Here is a 21,514-nt window from a genome sequence, read left to right as displayed (position 1 = left end):
ACTTTGGAACTGTGGTGCTGGAGAAGACTCTTGAGGTCCATTGGACAGCAAGGAGATCAAACAAGTCAATCCTAAAGGAAATCAGTTCAGTTCAGTCACTGAGTCATGTCTGACTCTTTGCAACCCCATGGACTGAAGAAGCCAGGCTTCTCTGTCCATCACCAACTCCTGGAGCTTGCTCAAACTCATGTCCATCAAGTTGGTGATGCCATCCAACCACCTTATCCTCTGTAATCCCCTCCTCCTCCTACCTTCAATCTTTCCCAGAGTCAGGGTCTTTTCCAGTGAGTCAGTTCTTCGCATCAAGTGGCCAACGTATTGGAGTTTCAGCTTCAGCATCAGTCCTTCCAATGAATATTCAGGACTTATTTCCTTTAGGATTGACTGGTTTGATCTCCTTGCAGTCCAAGAGACTCTCAAGAGTCTTCTCCAATACCACAGTTCAAAAGCATCAATTATTTAGCAATCAGCTGCCTTTGTGGTCCAACTCTTGCATCCATACATGACTACTGGAAAAACCATAGCTTTGACTAGATGGATCTTTGTCGGCTAAGGAAATCAACCCTGAATAGTCATTGGAAGGACTGATGCTGAGGCTGAAGCTCCAATACTTTGGCAACTTGATGCGAGGAGACTGCTCATTGGAAAAGACCCTGATGCTGAGAAAGGTTGAGGGTAGGAGGAGAAGGGTGCGACAGATGATAAGATGATTGGATGACATCACCGACTCAATAGACTTGAATTTGAGCAAGCTCCAGAAGATGGTGAAGGACAGGGAAGCCTGGAGTGCTGTAGTCCATGGAGTCGCAGTCCATGGAGTTGCAGCCCACTCAGTCATGACTGAGTGACTGAACAGCAATTTTCTGATGCAAATGAAGTGTAGTATGAATATGATCTATAAATTATTTCTTCCTGTCTATATATTTTACTCTATTTTCCTTTAATATTAAGCTATAAACTTAATCCAATTGTAATATTTTATGTGCCACCCTGGCAAGGCTATATTACCCACTTATTCAACCAAACACTAATCTAGGTGTTATGAAGATATTTTGTAAATGTAAATGTATATGATAATTTGAGTTCAAGTGGATTATTCTTAACTGTATGAGTGTAACTCATCCTATCAGTTAAAAGTCTCTATAAACGAAGATCATGGCATTTGGTCCCATCACTTCATGGGAAATAGATGGGGAAACAGTGGAAACAGTGTCAGACTTTATTTTTCTGGGCTCCAAAATCACTGCAGATGGTGACTGCAGCCATGAAATTAAAAGACGCTTACTCCTTGGAAGGAAAGTTATGACCAACCTAGATAGCATATTCAAAAGCAGAGACATTACTTTGCCAACAAAGGTTCGTCTAGTCAAGGCTATGTTTTTTCCTGTGGTCATGTATGGATGTGAGAGTTGGACTGTGAAGAAGGCTGAGTGCCGAAGAATTGATGCTTTTGAACTGTGGTGTTGGAGAAGACTCTTGAGAGTGCCTTGGACTGCAAGGAGATCCAACCAGTCCATTCTGAAGGAGATCAGCCCCGGGATTTCTTTGGAAGGAATGATGCTAAAGCTGAAACTCCAGTACTTTGGCCACCTCATGCGAAGAGTTGACTCATTGGAAAAGACTCTGATGCTGGGAGGGATTGGGGGCAGGAGGAGAAGGGGACAACAGAGGATGAGATGGCTGGATGGCATCACTGACTTGATGGACGTGAGTCTGAGTGAACTCCGGGAGTTGTTGATGGACAAGGAGGCCTGGCGTGCTGCAATTCATGCGATCGCAAAGAGTCGGACACGACTGAGCGACTGATCTGATCTGATCTGATGAGCAAAACAGATTATTTTCCTAGAAAAGAAATTCTGCCTTAAGACTGCAGCCTCAGATTCTGCCTGAGAGTTTTCAGCTTGCATGCCTGCCCTACAGAGTTCAAACCTTTTAGCCCTCAAGATACATTTTATTTATTAAGAGATCATTTTCAACAAATGAAAGGCATAAAAGTGTTCTAAAATTCTACTTCATGCAAAAAAATAAGGTTAATGAACTGCCTTTCTTCTGAGAGTTTAGTTTCTTCAGCTTTCTCCCATGTACTTCATGCCAAATCATGAGGAAGTGGCATTCAATACCTGCCATGTTTCTTTTTTTTAACTTTTTATTTTATTCTGGACTATGGCTGATTAACAATGTTGTGAGAGTTTCAGGTGCACAACAGAGTGACTCAGCCGTACATATATCCATTCTCTCCCAAATTACCTTCCACATTTCTTGATTCACATCCATAGCTTCTCTGAATTATGCGATAATCATAGGAAACAATATTTTCATACTTCAGTAATTCACAAAAAGGCTAAATGAATTCCTTAAGCTTCCCCAAAATATACTTCTGGATGAGAAAAAGACATGAAAATTGTTTTGGAGGCAAAGGTATAAATTACTAAGTTTTATAAAGTACCTATTCTACACTTTATGACCATCATTTTATACTCTCCACAACACACTGTAAATATGAAATTTTATATATATACATATGTATACACATGTTACATATATACATTTAAAGAGGGAACAGATTTTAAGAAGAAATTATATGGGAAAACATTTACCAGATCTTTCTGCTGAATAATTTCTTTAAAAGTAGCTAAAAGTCAAATGCAGATTATTCAAAACATCATTAATAAATAGAAATCCATACTATCATCCCATGGAAAATCTCTAAATATATATCAGTGCTTAAAATATTAATAGATAGCCAATAATGACTGTGGAAAGCTGAAATAGCCCATTGTATTGGTGAATTCCAATCTGAGATTATTTTATCTCCTCACATGAGCTGGAAATATTTGTTCCTTTGAAATGAATGCAAACACACAGGCTCTTGTCTTCAGAAAGGACACTAAAAACAAACCTAATCTGAAGGAACTGCTTTACAGATGAGTTAACTGAAGTCATTCAATGAGTGATTTAGACCTTGTAACAATTTTGACTCTGAGAAAATTAATTACTACTCAAACGACTTTTTGAGAAATTCAAAATTGACCTAAAACAATTACATTTTTTCTTTTCTTTCCCCTAATACTCAATACCTTTGAGAATTTCTTGGAAGCTGCAAATTATCTACAGAAAAAAATGCACTCATCTTTGTATACATATAATGTTCATCTTAAGTCAATGCATATACTCCCACCACTGATTTAAAACAAAAAGAGGGGCATAAGAGGTGTCTTCAAAGTCTGAAAGTAGTCATCTATAAGGTATTACAAATTAATCAATTCTAAGGTACATACCACAGAAAATTTTGTGGAAGATGAGACCGATCTATTTAAGAAATCATAGGCTACCACTGTATGTGTGAGGCTGTCTTATCCAAAATCCATCCCTGAAAAAGAGAGGAACAAATTCCTCCATTACCCCACAATATACACCAATCAATCGATTATTCAGTCAATCAACAAATCAACAGGAAAAAACTATATTCTCTTAAAATAAAAAAGGTAATGGATACAAAAGATATATAAAAAAATTTTATTTTTCATATTTTATATATCAAAAAGTCACATAAATACACACCTATTTTAATAAAAATAACTCCACTTACAAAAATGTGTATTAAACATACTTCTTATATTTGAGTAAATTCAATTTGTCTGATCTTTCTCCCAAAGGAGGCTTATATAAGTTTTATCTATTAAAATGGAATTCATTTTTAGTAGCACATTAACCAGATGTTATGCTAAGCTATTTCTGCATAATTTAGAAACCAAATTGGCTCCTTACACATATGTTAGTGATTCAAGGCCAATTTTCTCAATGTTAATCAGAAGATATTATCTTTGATAGCACCAGATGCTGCAACAAAAAATCCTGAGGGTCAGAGTTAATCTTGATTTTAATATTAGTGTGTGTCTGTATGTGTTTAGGGATAGTTGACTTTCTATCTCGTCAAGAAGATGGTAAAGTAGCAAGCAGAGATCATCTGTATATGTGTGCTGTATATATCAAGAATTAGCCACAGCATACACAGTGTTGCCAAAAAGAATGCATTGCTCAATAAATACTTATAAAGGAGCTGAATCATGTGTAATAGCACTTCAATCCTAGAATGTTTTTTCCAGCCATTGTTAAGTACCCCCATTTGTTAGCTCATTAGCTTCATTACATGACTAATTTTAAGTATATTAAGATAGTCTGAATGGTGTTCTATATTTTTAAAAAGTCATTCCCTCTAAACTCCTTGAGCACACACCCCTAAATATGTTCACATTTTATTAATTACACATTATATACACACACTCCTATAGTGGTCAGAACCACAAACTCAGGAGACAGACTGCTTACATTTGAACTACAGCATTGCCACTTCTTAACTTTCTGACTTTGGTTAAGCGATTATATCAATAAGTGTCACTCTTACCCTCATCCTAAGAGATGGGTAATATTGGTACCTACTTCATAGCATCGTTGTGAGGATTGAATTGTTTAATACATGTTAACCTTACAACAATGTTGTGTGTATACTAATAATACCACTCAATAAGTGAGGACTTTATTGTTATTATTTCTATATAAAATATATATTATTGCATTATAAACAATTCCCCATATAGAAAAGAATAAACAGATTATTCACATGCATGTACACTCATGCACACATATTATATATGCGTGTATGTATATATATATATACAAACATAAATACAGGAAGAAATGGAGGAAAGAAGAAAGAGAAGGAGGAAGAGGAGAAGGAACAGATAGAAAGAAAGAGAAGGTATAGAATTTTCTTTCCACAATCGTATGTACCTCTAGGGTGACTGCAACCAAATCTGCAGACAATGCTCACAGTTCTAATCATTGTGTCAAAGCACATTTGTACACTGTTTTTGGCCCCAAGGTAACTGACAAGTTACATGCTTTTAATAATAATCAGAATAACAACCTTTTGTGTATGAAGGTTTCTTCTAGAATTTTCTGAGTTCGGTTCACTTTTGCCAATTACAAACTTTTTGCAGATCCTGTCCTCACTCCTCTGCCTCTTTAATTCTTTTAATCTTGCTGCCAATACCAAAGTTCCTGATATATGTTTTATTAAAAGTCTCCAAATCTTGAGAAAATCCCATTATTACTTGATTACAACTTGGAGAGGCCAGTAGTTATAACGAACCAAGATTCCCTTGATCTGTTTTCACCTATGTTTGAAGAGTCAGATCCACTTGATCTTCTGCAGTGGTACAGTTCCTAGTTGTCTCCAAGCAGGAGAAAGTGCCATAAACTGTTCAAGTAGCTGTGGATATGCTGATACTTAGCTTTGATTGCTTTGTTCTTCCCCACCAAGCCTTGTCAATGGATAGACTGAGAATTTAGGCAGTACTAAGAAATATGTGCCTACCTCCACATACCTTCAGTTTAGCCCCAAATTACTCAATTGAAGTTTAAAAAATCATTTCAGATGTTGAATTTATACAAAAAGATCTATTATGTATCAGATGCCATCATCTGTTAAGAATACAGTGATGACAGAAATAGTCTAGGCTTTCATCTGAGAAAGTATAGGACAGACTTGTGCTTGTATTTCAGCCTGTTCTCTGTGGGAGTGAGACCGAATGAAATGCAGTGCATACACTGGAAAAAAAGATCTTTTAACTGTTCATCCTACTTTGTGTGCCTTGGGACGAAAGCCATTAAAATTGCAGCTTTATCCTTGGTGTAAGAAGATCCATGAATCTGGATTATATTATTAATATCTTGCTTCCTGGAATAATTGATTTTCTTGAATTTAATTATGACCTTGGTTTCTAAGACTTTTTGTAGGGCTTATGGCTTGGAATAGCTTTGTTCCTTCTGTTTCTGGTATGTTTTCTATCCTTGATAATGAGAATTGTAAAACAGGCTGTATTTTTACTAAACACTAGGTCTCAAGGAAGGTTGGAACTAAATTTAAAACTCAGCTACAGCAAATACCTTGAACATTATGATCTTTTTATGTGTGCAATTTTCAGGTGCCTGCCCCCCACCCCCTTGCATCTTTATCACAAAGCCCATATCGTATCTTATTATTTGTGTTTTCTCTGTACCTATTATGCTTTTATTTGTGTTAAGACTTTGTGTTTGAAGTTTTATATATAAAAGAATGGGGGTTGTATGATATTGTAATCTATAAACAGCATAAAACTCATAATAGGATTTTTCATTTTTTAGTTAGCTTACTTCATTTAAAACAAGTAGAAAAATAATAAAGCCCCTGACTCTCATAAGTCTTCTGTTGGTTTAACATTCTGAAATCATGTTTTCTTAGCATCTATTTTTATGACAAATGCAAGAATTAATGCAAACAGATGACTCTTTGAGGAATAGGATTGAAACTTTCGCAACGTGGGATGTTATCAACAATTCCAGTAATCACTTTGACTTATTCCTCCTGTACTGTTCTAACCCCCATAGTCCCTTAGCTAGTTTAAACCAGGTTCACTGAGGCCCCGAACAATTTAAATAATAGAAATCCTGGGAGCTGGTGTCTCCATAGCTTTAAAGACATGTTTGCTATTCCTATTGGAATCTATTATCCCTGCCAGGACACAGGCTTTCTAGATGGCTATTTTGACTCTTTTTATGATACATCATTTAAAAGAAAAACTAGAAAGTATATACATTTTTATTTACTATTTTACTTACATTCATTTTATATACTAAGTATCAACTAATATTCTAAACATTTTACACATGCTTTCCAATCTAATTCTCATGACAATCACGTGAGGAGGTTTCTGCCATGATTCTCAGATTACAGAAGTGTAATCTGAGACATAGAGAGGCTAGTAAATTGCCCCAGTTACATAACCAGTGAATGGTAAGAGTCTATTTAGATGCCAGTTCTTGTGGTCCAAGGTGCATCTTGAGCTCAGCTTCCTCTCCAGAAGAAATGAGCACCCCAGGAATCACCACATTCACAGACAGAGAAAAGGGGAAATATGATTCTGTACAAGTAGTTTTGCACAGTCATTATGGGCAAAGATAGAAAGACTGGATCTCAACTGTGCAGTGGGACATGTGGTGTTCAGACTTCCTATGAACTCCACAACCAGTTCTCTCATTATTAACATCTTATATTACTATACTTCTTTATAATTAATGAACTAATATTGATATATTATTATTAGCTAAATTTCATACTTTATTCATTTTTTCTCACTTTTTACCTTCTATCCTTTTTCCATCCCAAGATCCCATCCAGGATATCTCATTACCTTTAGTCAATATGTCTTTTTAGGCTTCTTTTGTCTGTAACAGTTTCTCATATTTTCCCTTGTTTTGATGACCTAATCCAATTTGAGGAGTACTGGTTAGGTATTTTCCAAAATTCCCCTAAAATGGAATTCATCTGATATCGTCTCATGATTAAACTGAGGTTATCTCTGTTCAAGAGAAAGACCACAGATGCAAAATATCATTTTCATTTCATAATATCAAGGGTATATGCTATCAGCATGATTTAACCACTGTTAATACTGAATTTAATCACATTGCTAAGATAGTGTTTCTCAGATTTATACATCATAAAGTGACTCTTTTTGTCCCTATTTCTGTTACTTTGGGGAAAGAAGTCACCATGTATAGCTGACACTTAAGAAGTGAAAAATTATATGCTAACTCCTTTTTTTTTTTTATTCTAACTCCTTGAAGGCAGAATATCTATGTAAATTATTTGAAATTCTCTTGCACAAGAGTTTATTTATTCTTTCCCCATTAATCATTTATCTATATCACTGGAAGTTATGGATATTTATTTTATACTTTTGGTTATAAAGCAAAATTATTTATTTTTTTGTCCAAATTGTTTTAGCTTTGGCAGTTAGGAGCTCTTTTGGTTTCAGTTGGTTCCAGTATATTTTTGACATATAACATTATTGTGAGGAGTTTATTTTGTTTTTTTGAGTACTTTCTTAATTTTTGCACTATAAGATTCTCTTGTGTATTTCTTGTCCTATTCCCAGAATCTGCCTTCTCTCCAAGGAGCTCTGGTACTCTTCTTGGGCTTACATGCAAGCGTGCTAATTCATTTCAGTCATGTCTGACTCTTTGCAATGCTATGGACTGTAGCCCTCCAGACTCTGTCCATGGGATTCTTCAGGCAAGAATACTGGAGTGAGTTGCCATTTCCTCCTCCAGGGGATCTTCCCAACCCAGGGATGGAACCCACATCTCTTACATCTCCTGCACTGGCAGACAGGTTCTTCCCTACTAGCACCCCATAGGAAGCCCACTCTTATTGCATTAAAAAACAATATTTAACCAGTAGGGATATTTATTGCTCTTGGGATGTCATTATTTATAGTGCAACTCAGCTAACAAAAGAAATGTATGTGTTTGTAGGGACCCAGGTGTATATACATATAAATATAAGCATCTCTATATTTAACTATCTGCAAATACCTTAAAACATGAATTCATTCTGATATCTACAACTCTAATGCATATCTACTTGGATCATTCTGGACTCATTTCCTGGAAATTCTCACACAACAAGAGGAAACCTAAATCTCACTATCATTTATCAATTAATTTCATTGTTTAATCCCAGTGTCATAATTCTTACATCGCCCCTTTAAAAGAAAAAAGTTGGCCAACTAGAGTACAGTGTCTGTGAACAGTTTCTTTTGCCTTGAGTCTTACAGACTCCATTTATTTGCAAAAATTACTAAGGACAGCATCTTTTTAACCCAACCTCTTCAGTGGCATTTTTCATATATTTATAATGCACTAGGTTGTTTTCTTATATTCTTCATACCCTGCTGGAATTCCCAATGTCTTAAATGATTTTTTAAACATATACATTAAGGTTCACTCTTCATACTTAAAATTTCTCTGTGTTTTGACACTGGACTAATGTCATGTGTTCCCCCATTACAGTATTATGTAGAATATTTTCACCTCCTTAAAAGAAGTTCCCTCTGCTTCACCTATTCAACTCTGTCCCTCTCCCTCTGAACCCCTAGGAACCATTGATGCATTTACCCTCTCTAGTTTTGTCTTTTGTGGAATTTAATATAATTGGAATCATGCAATATACAGCCTTTTCAGACTAGTTTTTTTCACATAGCATATGCATTTATGATTCATTGGTATATATATTTATTATTTTCTAATTATGAAATAAAGTAGAATTTATAATTTTTTAATGGACCATGTTTTTGGTGTTGTATCTAAAAACTCAAAACCAGAGGGAGTTTATTCACTTTTTCCCTCCCAGTTTTATAGTTTTTATTTTATTTTTTTTAATTTTTATTTTATATTGGAGTATAGTTTTTATTTTTTATTCTAGTCTATTATATATTTGGGGTTAATATTTGTGAAAGGTATAAAGTCTATTTCTAGGCTAAATGTTCTGCCTTTGAGTATCGAATTGTTTCACCATCATTTGTTGCGAATATCATTCACATTCACTCTGTATTGGACTGTCTTTGCTTTTGTTTCAAAGATCAGCTGACTATTTACATGGACCTGTTCCTAGGTTCTTTTCTGTTACACTGATTTATGCGTCCATACTTTCACCACTACACATGCTGCCTTTTTAATGGTAGATTTATAGTACAATTTGAAATTGAATAGTAGGTGTCCTGCAACTTTATTTTTCAGGCAAGTCTTTTTATGCTGATGCAGAGGTGATATATTAATCGAAAAATCGAAATGCAAGTCATCTAAGAAATATCTGCTTATATTATGTCTGCAGACCTATCACTTGCTAATGTAAATTAAGTGGCCAAGTTCAGGAGCAATAGAAAGTGAAACATATTTCACCTCTTGATAGAAAAAAAGTCCTTAATCATCCAAGAGCAATAAATATCCCTAGTGGTTAAATATTGTGTGATGAAATAGAGGGATGAAAACTTACTTTCATCAATTTACTGTATTCCACTACAGTTTTCTTACTACATTGCTTTTGCAGCTTGATTTTCTTCATAGCACTTACTGCTACCTTATATTATCTTTTAATATTTATATGTGATTTTCTGTATTTTGACTGTAACATAAGCTCCATGAAGGGAGGGAGTTATCTTTCTTATCTATAACTCTAGAGCACAGAGAAGTAATTTTTCTATATTAAACATAAGTGAACATTTGTTAAATAAGGGAAATAGTAAATTCATTCTGATAATACATGGTAAGGTTTACAATACATATTTTTAATCAGGTTTCAATTTTGATACTAGGTATATAAGCCATAGGCTTCTCTGGTGGTTCAGATGGTAAAGAATCTGCCTGCAGTACCAGAGACCTGGGTTCAATCCCTGGGTAGGGCAGATCCCCTGGAGAAGGGAATAGGTACCCACTCCAGGATTCTTGCCTGGAGAATTCCATGAACAGAGGAGCCTGGCAAGCTTCTGTCCATTGTGTTGCAAAGACTTGGCCACCACTGAGTAACACTTTTGCTTTCATTTTTTTTTTATTATTTTTTTAAATTTTTATTTTATTTTTAAACTTTACAATATTGTATTAGTTTTGCCAAATATCAAAATGAATCCACCACAGGTATACATGTGTTCCCCATCCTGAACCCTCCTCCCTCCTCCCACCCCATACCCTCCCTCTGGGTCGTCCCAGTGCACCAGCCCCAAGCATCCAGTATCGTAACACTTTTGCTTTCATAAAAACCTCGTTAGGCTGGTTCTGTTCCTGCTATCTGAAAGGAAAAGTGACAATTCAAAGACAAATTAGTTGTAGACAAGAGCAGAAAGATAAAAGAGAAGCATAAATTAAGAATACAAATTAAATACTTCCCTTCTCACATGTTTCTCCTGGACTTCTCTGTAGCATCTTTTACTGGGCACAGCTGCCTGGTGGACATTCTTTTGTTGTTATTATATGGGACACTCTTTTGATCTTGTGTGTCTGCCCACCTATTCATTGCTTCTCACCCTACTCACTTCTCCACAGCTTTGAAAATTTCACAGTACGTTCTACTCTGATTTTCTTTATACCTTCTTTTCAGTGGCCACATTCATACACACAGGTTTTGCTATGCTTCTCATAACACAATTATTAATTTCCACCTAATAACACACTTTTATTCCTGAATTCCAGAACTTCACTTCTGACAGAAAGCTGGTTACTTGCCCCTGAAAAAAAGAAAAACAAAAATGCCTGCACCCTAGGTTTCAAGTCCAAGCTTGTCTGAATTCCTCAATTCTGCCTCCCTCACACACAAGTATGCTCATTCAGTTGTGTCCAACTCTTTGCAACCCTGTGGACTGTAGCCCGCCAGGCTCCTCTGTCCATGGGGATTCTCCAGGCAAAAATCCTGGAAAAGTTGCCATGCCCTCCTCCAGGGGATCTTCTTGACCCAGGGATCAAGCCTGCATCTCTTATGTCTCCTGACTGAGAGGCAAGTTCTTTACCACTAGTGCCACCTGGGAAGACCCAAATGCCTCCTCATATACACCAACACTACATCACTCGTTGAGCCCTGCAAGTTCCAGCACTGGAATATCTATGATGGTTGTTTCCTTCTTACCATTTGTTTTGCTTCCTCAATTAAACTCTCTCAAATACATAATAAAATGATTTCAGTTCAGTTCAGTCTCTCAGTCGTGTCTGACTCTTTGCGACCCCATGAATCGCAGCACGTCAGGCCTCCCTGTCCATCACCATCTTCCGGAGTTCACCCAGACTCACGTCCATCGAGTCAGTGATGCCATCCAGCCATCTCATCCTCTGTTGTCCCCTTCTCCTCCTTCCCCCAATCCCTCCCAGCATCAGAGTCTTTTCCAGTGAGTCAACTCTCCGCATGAGGTAGCCAAAGTACTGGAGTTTCAGGTTCAGCATCATTCCCTCAAAAGAAATCCCAGGGCTGATCTCCTTCAGAATGGACTGGTTGGATCTCCTTACAGTCCAAGGGACTCTCAAGAGTTTTCTCCAACACCACAGTTCAAAGGCATCAATTCTTTGGTGCTCAGCCTTCTTCACAGTCCATACATGACCACAGGAAAAACCATAGCCTTGACTAGACAACCTTTGTTGGCAAAGTAATGTCTCTGCTTTTGAATATGCTATCTAGGTTGGTCATAACTTTCCTTCCAAGGACTAAGCATCTTTTAATTTCATGGCTGCAGTCACCATCTGCAGTGATTTTGGAGCCCCAAAAAATAAAGTCTGACACTGTTTCCACTGTTTCCCCATCTATTTCCCATGAAGTGATGGGACCAGATGCCATGATCTTTGTTTTCTGAATGTTGAGCTTTAACCCAGCTTTTACACTCTCCACTTCACTTTCATCAAGAGGCTTTTGAGTTCCTCTTCACTTTCTGCCATAAGGGTGGTGTCATCTGCATATCTGAGGTTATTGATATTTCTCCCAGCAATCTTGATTCCAGCTTGTGTTTCTTCCAGTCCAACGTTTCTCATGACGTACTCTGCATATAAGTTAAATAAACAGGGTGACAATATACAGCCTTGACGTACTCCTTTTCCTATTTGGAACCAGTCTGTTGTTCCATGTCCAGTTCTAACTGTTGCTTCCTGACCTGCATACAAATTCCTCAAGAGGCAGATCAGGTGGTCTGGTATTCCCATCTCTTTCAGAATTTTCCACAGTTTATTTTGATCCACACAGTCAAAGGCTTTGGCATAGTCAATAAAGCAGAAATAGTTGTTTTTCTGGAACTCTCTTGCTTTTTCCATGATCCAGCAGATGTTGGCAATTTGATCTCTGGTTCCTCTGCCTTTTCTAAAACCAGCTTGAACATCAGGAAGTTCATGGTTCACATATTGCTGAAGCCTGACTTGGAGAATTTTGAGCATTACTTTACTAGCATGTGAGATGAGTGCAATTGTGCGGTAGTTTGAGCATTCTTTGTCATTGCCTTTCTTTGGGATTGGAATGAAAACTGACCTTTTCCAGTCCTGTGGCCACTGCTGAGTTTTCCAAATTTGCTGGCATATTGAGTGCAGCACTTTCACAGCATCATCTTTCAGGATTTGAAATAGCTCAACTGGAATTCCATCACCTCCACTAGCTTTATTCGTAGTGATACTTTCTTTTTTTTTTTAAATTTAATTTTATTTTTTAAACTTTATATAATTGTATTAGTTTTGCCAAATATCAAAATGAATCCACCACAGGTATACATGTGTTCCCCATCCTGAACCCTCCTCCCTCCTCCCTCCCCACACCATCCCTCTGGGTCGTCCCAGTGCACCAGCCCCAAGCATCCAGTATCGTGCATTGAACCTGGACTGGCAACTCATTTCATACATGGTACTTTACATGTTTCAATGCCATTCTCCCAAATCTTCCCACCCTCTCCCTCTCTCTCAGAGTCCATAAGACTGGTAGTGATGCTTTCTAAGGCCCACTTGACTTCACATTCCAGGATGTCTGGCTCTAGTTGAGTGATCACACCATCGTGATTATCTGGGTCATGAAGATTTTTTTTGTACAGTTCTTCTGTGTATTCTTGCCATCTCTTCTTAATATCCTCTGCTTCCGTTAGGTCCATCCATTTCTGTCCTTTATTGTGCTTATCTTTGCATGAAATGTTCCCTTGGTATCTCTAATTTTCTTGAAGAGATGTCTAGTCTTTCCCATTCTTTACTAATTGTCAAATGGCTTTCCTCACCCTCAGATCGAGTATTTCTTAAGCAGTCTTAACCCCAGTTTTGAGACTTCAGGTTAGAAAGTGCTGAAAGTTTCCTAATCTTTACTGAGAATGTAACAGATTTCTCAAAGTGAAAGTGAAGTCACTCAGTCATGTCCGACTCTTTGCAACTCCATGGACTGTACCCTACCAGGCTTCTCAGTCCATGGGATTTTCCAGGCAAGGGTACTGGAGTGGGTTGCCATTTCCTTCTCCAGGGGATATTCCCTACCCAGGGATCAAACCTAGGTCTCCCGCATTGTAGGCAGACACTTTACCCTCTGAGCCACCAGGGAAACTGTAGTTTAAATCCTTCTAGGATCTTCTTTCTAGTTTTTCTATGACTATCTCTAAATTAGTTGTCAGTTATGCATGTGTTAAGTTTGGCGTGTGTGTGTACTAAGTCATCTTGGAAGTGTCCGACTCTGTGCAACCCCATGGACAAGATAGCCTGCCAGTCTCCTCTGTCCATGGGATTCTTCAGGCATGAATACTGGAGTGGGTTGTCATTTCCTTCTCCCCAAGTTTAGAGAAAGCACCAGTCTGCACATCTATACAAAGTTCATTCCTTATATGTACATTACACTTCATTAAATGGTTGAAGAGTGACCATGGAAAAGATGAAAGGGGATATGTTAATTAAGGCATTTCTACCTTCCTGTATTGACTTCCCTGGTGTCTCAGATGGTAAAGCGTCTGCCTACAACACAGGAGACCTGGGTGTGATCACTGGGTTGGGAAGATCTCCTGGAGAAGGAAATGGCAACCCACTCCAGTATTTTTGCCTGGAAAATCCCATGGACAGAGGAACCTGGTAGGCTACAGTCCATGCGGTCACAAAGAGTTGGACACGACTGAGCGACATTTACTTTTACTTACCTTCCTGTATTACTCAGAAAGACCCTAAAGCTTTGGTTTATATTTAGCTCTAATTAAGACACTCATGCCTTTTACATATTGATATTTTATATTTACTCCTTAAAGAAAAAGAAGAAAATTATAAGTTCCAAGTTAGTAAAAATTAAAAGAATCAAACAAAATTCAAAGAAAAGCCTAGTGAGGAAAACTAAATAGAAAATGTCATATATAAATCAAAACTACTAATGACAACAGCAATAAAAAAACTATTGTAAGATATGTGAGTTCTTTAAAAAGAAATATTGATCAATACTTAAAGGGTATAAACAATGCAGTAATTCTTAAAGTGTATGGAAGACCTGAGTAAATATGAAAAGATTTAAATTCATGGAGAGGAAGTTTAGATTTTATGAAAATATAAATTTTAACCCATTCATCAATAAATTCAGTTTATTGGAACTAGATAAACTACTTTGGGAAATCGTCAGTATCTATTTAAGCTGGACATATGTATAACATATGGCTTAGTGATTCCATTCTGAAGTGTGTAGTGTTTGTGTGTGTGTGTGTGTAGACTCATATACATACAAACATATATTTATTAGAGGAAGTCATCAAGAGGATATTATGGCTAGTTGACTGGCAAACTGGATCTGGTCACCTGGAGTCTCCACACCCTCCCCTGTCCTTGGGATATACATTCTGCCCACTCTTTCCCACAGTGGAAGCCATTTCAAGAATGAAGCCTCAAGAAAGGATGTATTGTTGAGATCATCTGGACGGTATATGACTGAACCTCATTAAGGCCTCTATGTAAACTTTTGAATGATTCCTACTGGCTGATGCAGAGATATACTCCTCTTGCAGTTGCCCAAGACAAGACTCTTCTATTACCCTGCTTATCAAACGTGCCACCTACCAGTATGGAGTGGTCTGACTCTTTCTTCAGTCCCTCCTTGCTCTCTGAGTTTGGGAGCCAGTTTGCAAACAGACACATGCATATTTATATATGTATGTACACATATGTATTTTGGGGGGCTCCAAAATCACTGCAGATGGTGATTGCAGCCATGAAATTAAAAGACGCTTACTGCTTGGAAGAAACGTTATGACCAACCTAGATAGCATATTGAAAAGCAGAGACATTACTTTGCCGACAAAGATCCATCTAGTCAAAGCTATGGTTTTTCCAGTGGTCATGTATGGATGTGAGAGTTGGACTATGAAGAAAGCTGAGCGCCGAAGAATTGATGCTTTTGAACTGTGGTGTTGGAGAAGACTCTTGAGAGTCCCTTGGACTGCAAGGAGATCCAGCCGGTCCATTCTGAAGGAGATCAGCCCTGGGATTTCTTTGGAAGGAATGATGCTAAAGCTGAAACTCCAGTACTTTGGCCACCTCATGCAAAGAGTTGACTCATTGGAAAAGACTCTGATCCTGGGAGGGATTAGGGGCAGGAGGAGAAGGGGACGACAGAGGACGAGATGGCTGGATGGCATCACTGACTCAATGGATGTGAGTTTGAGTGAACTCTGGGAGTTGGTGATGGACAGGGAGGCCTGGGGTGCTGTGATTCATGGGGTCGCAAAGAGTCGGACACAATTGAGTGACTGAACTGAACTGAACTGAACACATATGTATACTTTTGCCTCTACATGTAAATCCCACTCCTAAATATATACTTATATACCTGTGAAACAGAAATGTGTGCATATTCAAGCTATCAAGTATACACTGAACAGTATTATACATAACTATATTATTAATAGAAATCATAAATGTCTATACAAATTTAAATGAATAAAGAATATATCAATATAAATAAAAATATAGCAGTTGAAATAAACAAATTATGACTACATGGAAATATATGGATAGATTTGCAAATTACAATATTGACCAAGTGTGATAGCTACAAATAGTAAATTACAAATCATTTTATATATTAAGTCATGAAATAGAAACAAAAGTAATCTCTTGTGTTAAATGTCAAGACGGTGGTTAATTTTGAGAGCAAGTAGGTAGTACAAGGAGTCATGGAGGGAGACTTCCATGGTGTTTATGTTTTACTTTTTCATTTGAATGTTTGCCACATTTTGTGATTATTTTGTATAAGTCATTGAGGAGCACACTAATTCTCTCTTAAAAGTTTCAGTTAAATCATTATGAAAAGAAAAGATGCTCAACCCCACCAGAAATGTGAAAAATATGAATCAAAATAATTGGCAAAAGTTAAAAACTTTGATGACATGTTTCTGATCAGGATATTAGGGAATGTATGCATGCTCAGCCGTGTCCAACTCTTTGTGACCCTATGGGCTGTAGCCTGCCAACCTCCTCTGTCCATGGGATTCTCCAGGCAAGAATACTGGAGTGGGTTGCCATGCCCTCCTCCAGGAGATCTCCTTACCCATGGTTCAAACCTGCATCTCCTGCATTTCAGGCAGATTCTTCATCACTTGAGCCATCAGGGGAGCCCATTCTAGGGAATAAATAATCACAAAACACTCTTATGTGGTATAACCACTCTGAAGACCAAAGAGGGAGGAAAAGGCATTTGCAGTTTTCATATATGTCCAGACAATTGTACAGGAATATTAACTGCAGCAATGTTTAGAATAAGAAAAAACAGAAAGTCATTCAAATATCTTTCAGTGAGAAGACAAATAAATTTTGAATATTTTATTTTTCCATATAAATAAATTGTATACAGAATTTGTATACAGAACCTAATGAAATTAATATATATACACCAACACTAAAAAAATCTCAAGTAGGTCATGTTGATTAAAAAATAGCTTGCAGAATATTTATAGTAAGTTAATATTTAACAGCATATTAAAGACCCAGATATCTTAGGATCCAAATCTCTTTCAAACTGTGGGCACAGAAAATGCTTACACGTTAGAAAATAAGGGAATGACTAAGTGCTGAGTCCCAAGGCTGATCTAACTCTGAAAGAAAATTATGTGTGAGATGACTTAGTGGATGCTTGGGGCTGGTGCACTGGGACGACCCAGAGGGATAGAATGGGGAGGGAGGAGGGAGGAGGGTTCAGGATGGGGAACACATGTATACCTGTGGCGGATTCATTTTGATATTTGGCAAAACTAATACAGTTATGTAAAGTTTAAAAATAAAATTAAAAAAAAAGAAATATTTCATTGAAGAAGAAGGAACTAGACTTCTCTGGAATTAGATTTAGCCATGAAAAGGGAGGAATAAGGAATAGGGATGAACAAGGGTAAAGGAAAAATATCTCTTAACTTGATCATCTTTAATTCACAGCTATTTCTCCTTCTTTCTTCCCATTTGTGACTTTCTCCTCCCCAAGTTCACCTCCTTCCTGTCCTAGCTCTTCCACTGAATGACTGGTATGTACATTTTAAACTTCTTTATGCCTCAGTGCAAAATGGAGTCTCCTTCATAAAGCTCATGCAAAGGGTAGATGATGTGATAAATGTAAAGTACTTAGAACAGTGGAAAGAGCTCAATAAACTTGTAGTTGCTTTATTATTAGTAAACGAGATCATCATAAGAATTACCCCTCTGTGATAACAGTTATTTCTTAAACTTTGGAGCTTACCTTCATTTTTGCTATAGTGAATGAATTCAAGGAAATTCCTCAAAGTTGTTTATGGGGACCATAAACTTTGGCCATAAAGCTGGAAAGAATTGCTGTGCCTGCTTCAGATGGGCAAAAACTATCCTTTGATGAAATATCTGCTCATGTCTTTCTGTCATATTTACAAGATATTTTCACCCTTTTTAGTTGTATACCTCCTAAGAATGTTGTATTTGCACTTTAAACACATTAAATAAATCAAAACATAATGAAAACATTTAAACTTTCCAGCATATTTCTCAGCACCTCTCTATATCTGTAATTTTAACCTCTAGATAAAAAATTAAAAATGAGTTTAGTTTCCTCAAGTTATTTAATTGTTTGTTGGGTAGTACCTTATGAATTATAGTTTGCCTTAGCTACTAGGACAGTAAAAACATCATTAGTGTAGAAATCTTGATTACCCAGAGGTTACCTAAGCTATCTGAATTTACTGAATTTTTCTGGTCAGTTCACTTCAGTCGCTCAGTCTTGTCCGACTATTTGCGACCCCAGGAACTTCAGCACGCCAGGCTTCCCTGTCCATTATCAGCTCCCAGAACTTGCTCAAACTCATGTCCATCGAGTTGGTGATGCCATCCAACAATCTCATCCTCTGTTGTCCCATTTTTCTCCTGCCTTCTATCTTTCCCAGCGTCAAGGTCTTTTCCAATGAGTCACTTCTTTGCACCAGGTAACCAAAGTATTGGAACTTCAGCTTCAGCATCAGTCCTTCCAATGAATATTCCTTTAGGATTGATTGGTTTGATCTCCTTGCAGTCCAAGAGACTCAAGCATCTTCTCCAACACCACAGTTCAAAAGCATCAATTCTTCGGTGCTCAGCTTTCTTTATTATACTTTAAAAATTTAAAAAACATTTGACTCTCATACCAACTTTGCCAGAAAAGTTCACATTTCACATGGACTATTATTCATTTATATGACGATAAATGACTATATTAATCATTTATAGATAGTGAACTTAAAACACAATGAAGTGAGACAACTTAGACAGACTCATAAGACCTGAGAGGTGTGAAATTCTAGCTTTCTTCCTCAGTCACTACCTAACAGGATAGTGAGGAACAGCACCGTTATAACCGCATGCATATGAATTGCAAATGAACAGCAATAATGATTTGATTAGTTCTAACTAAATCTGGAAGTACCTAACATATGTTCTGAAAACAGAGCCACCATGTTAAGTGACTCTCCAGTGTTCATACAATTATTTTAATAATAGAGATAAAGTAAGTTTAAAGTCTTCCAATCCCCATTGCCCACCATTGCTCCATAGCCAGTGGCTGGTTTGCACAGTCATTGTGGGGAATGTGTGCAATCACTTAAAGAGTTAAAGGTAAAATTAATTCTGCTATATATTGATTTCCATTTTGTAGAAACTTAGGAGTTAGGGTCATGGATGACTTATTCCCACACAAATGGTATTTTTTCAGTTCAGTTCAGTCGCTCAGTCGTGTCCGACTCTTTGCGACCCCATGAATCACAGCACTCCAGGCCTTCCTGTCCATCACCATCTCCCGGAGTTCACCCAGACTCACGTCCATCCAGTCAGTGATGCCATCCAGCCATCTCATCCTCTGTCGTCCCCTTCTCCTCCTGCCCCCAATCCCTTTCAGCATCAGAGTCTTTTCCAATGAGTCAGCTCTTCGCATGAGGTGGCCAAAGTACTGGAGTTTCAGCTTTAGCATCATTCCTTCCAAAGAAATCCCAGGGCTGATCTCCTTCAGAATGGACTGGTTGGATCTCCTTTAGCCATAGCTTAAAAAATAAACAAGCTGTTGTCTCTCCCAGATGAAAATCCTCTATTCTAAGATTTTATTTTGGCTATCACATTGTTTTTTTTTTTTCCAAATAGTATATTAATAATTTTATTTTATTTTTAAACTTTACAATATTGTTTTAGTTTTGCCAAATATTGAAATGAATCTGCCACAGGTATACATGTGTTCCCCATCCTGAACCCTCCTCCCTCCTCCCTCCCATACCATCCCTCTGGGTCATCCCAGTGCACCAGCCCCAAGCATCCAGTATCGTGCATCGAACCTGGACTGGCAACTCGTTTCATACATTATATTATACATGTTTCAATGCCATTCTCCCAAATCTTCCCACCCTCTCCCTCTCCAACAGAGTCCATAAGACTGTTCTATACATCAGTGTCTCTTTTGCTGTCTCGTACACATGGTTCTTGAACTACTGTTCACATTAGACATGTCTACAGCACAAGAAAATTTAATATGTGAATTTAAAATTTGTTTATACTATTTATGATAGTTTATACTATTTATCGGAGAAGGCAATGGCAACCCACTCCAGTACTCTTGCCTGGAAAATCCCATGGACAGAGGAGCCTGGTGGGCTGCAGTCCATGGGGTCTCTAGGAATCAGACACGACTGAGCGACTTCACTTTCACTTTTCACTTTCATGCACTGGAGAAGGAAATGGCAACCCACTCCAGTGTTCTTGCCTGGAGAATCCCAAGGACAGGGGAGCCTGGTGGGCTGCCGTCTCTGGGGTCGCACAGAGTCGGACACGACTGAAGTGACTTAGCAGCAGCAGCAGCATACTACTTATGATAGCTTATAAGATACACATGTTCTACAGTATACATTGCAGCTTTATTCTAGTTTGAATACAAATTTTGCTTATAAAATTTAAAATATAGAACCACATGAAAACTCTTCTTAAGCATCTGATTTAAAACAATCTTGTTTCAGACAATGTTTTTCTCTGGATATATGCCCAGGAGTGGAATTGAAGGATTGTATGGTAGCTCTATTTTTATTTTATTAATGAACGTCCATACTGTTTTCATAGTAGCTGTACCAATTTACATTCACACCAACAGTGTGGGAGGGTTCCCTTCTCTCCACACCCTCTCCAGCATTTGTTGTTCATGAATTTTTTGATGATAGCCATTTTGACTGGTGTGAGGTGCTATCTCATTGTAGTTTTGATTTTCATTTCTCTATTAATTAGTGATGTTGGATACCTTTTCATGAAAGGATGCATGTACCCCAATGTTCATTGCAAAGCTGTTTTCCATAGCCAAGATATAAATTTCCATCAAGAGAGGAATGGATAAAGAAGATCTGGTAGTTATATACAACAGAATAGTACTTAGCCATTAAAAGAACGTCTAGAACTACCATCAAAAAAAGATGTCCTTTTCATTCTAGGGGGCTGGAATGCAAAAGTAGGAAGTCAAGAGATACTTGGAGTAACAGGCAAATTTGGCCTTGGAGTACAAAATGAAGCAGGGCAAAGGCTAACACTTTTGCCAAGAGAACACACTGGTCATAGCATACACCCTCTTCCAACAACACAAGAGAAGACTCTACACATGGACATCACCAGATGGTCAATACCTAAATCAGATTGATTGCATTCTTTGCAGCCAAAGATGGAGAAG

The sequence above is a fragment of the Bubalus bubalis genome, chromosome 5 (assembly GCF_019923935.1).
Source record: "Bubalus bubalis isolate 160015118507 breed Murrah chromosome 5, NDDB_SH_1, whole genome shotgun sequence".
Classification (NCBI taxonomy): Eukaryota; Metazoa; Chordata; class Mammalia; order Artiodactyla; family Bovidae; genus Bubalus; species Bubalus bubalis.
This window is presented reverse-complemented; position numbering follows the sequence as displayed.